The following is a 1285-nucleotide window of genomic DNA, read 5'->3' on the forward strand; positions in this document are numbered from 1 at the left end:
GTCGTAGAAGTTACGTAAATGGTCAGAAGTATGCATAGTCATCATGCATTGATTTCTGTATAAATACGCCCTGTCTCAAAGATACTTTGGGATTTTGGGGCAAGCTGATCAAGAGTAAATGTGTCAATAAAATCCCCCGTGTATTGGCTGGAATCCAACGAGTCTCTGACAGTTATTTCGGTGTGCGACATACCTTGCTTTTCACCCACACTTTCAGCTGAGTGGTGGCAAGCTGACAGTGGGGAAAATGTCCGACTATTTTTCTTCCAATAGCGACACAGTCAGAGATGCTTTGCTGGCATAACACTCCATCATGCACTGCTAGCTGCAGTGTATGAGCCATGCAGCCCAGGCTTTTAACACCCCACTCCTCCATCACCTTCATCATATTCCGCGCATTTTCACGAAGCACAACATGCACATCGTCCTTCATAATCTTCCACTGAGCAAACATACAGTCAAATGCACTGGCGATAGCAGCCCCCCGTATGTAATCCTGCAAACTCTTGAGCATGCAAAACGGCTCTTTTCATTTCAAAGTTTTCATCGATCCACTGAGCTGTAAGACTTAACATACTCATCTGACTTACATCCATACTCCATATATCCATAGTTAGGTATGGCTGTCAATTTGTCTGATGTCGCGACCAGATGGAGCAGTACATTATATATGATGAAAAGTCTGCTGGATCAGAAGCGTGCGCTGGGTGTATATGGAGCAGATCATGAGCTGCCTGCCTGTTTAAGCGCACATCAGTGAGACCTCATTGAAAACGTGACTGTGCTTCTCACACCGTTTGAACAATTAACAAATGGAGATAAGCTTACAATTTGCCAGTACTGCAGATGTTTTTCCTTCTGTTGTGACACTGAAACGATTACTGAGCAAGGCAGCTGTCACGGACAGTGGGGTGCGCACAGCAAAGGCCACACTGCTGGAAGCTGTAAACGAGCGTTTTGGCAGCGTCTTCTCCGAACCACTTTACCACTTGGCAACGATCCTTGACCCGAGGTACAAAGACCTTTATTTTGACACAGTCACCAAACAGGCGGCAATAAATGTGCTTCAGAAGGAAGTCAACAAAATGACAGAGAATGACAGAGTTACATTCAAAAAAGTTAAAAAACAAAAACAACTGGACTTCTATTCTGTAGTTGAAGACGTTTCGCTTCTCATCCGAGGAGCTTTCTCAGTTCAGAAATAGAGAGTGTGGAGTTGAGCTTTTAAAGCTGTGATGTGATGTAAGATGGATTGCTTGCAAATTGTTCTCACTCTCCTAACAAT

The sequence above is a fragment of the Kryptolebias marmoratus genome, linkage group LG2 (assembly GCF_001649575.2).
Source record: "Kryptolebias marmoratus isolate JLee-2015 linkage group LG2, ASM164957v2, whole genome shotgun sequence".
NCBI lineage: Eukaryota > Metazoa > Chordata > Actinopteri > Cyprinodontiformes > Rivulidae > Kryptolebias > Kryptolebias marmoratus.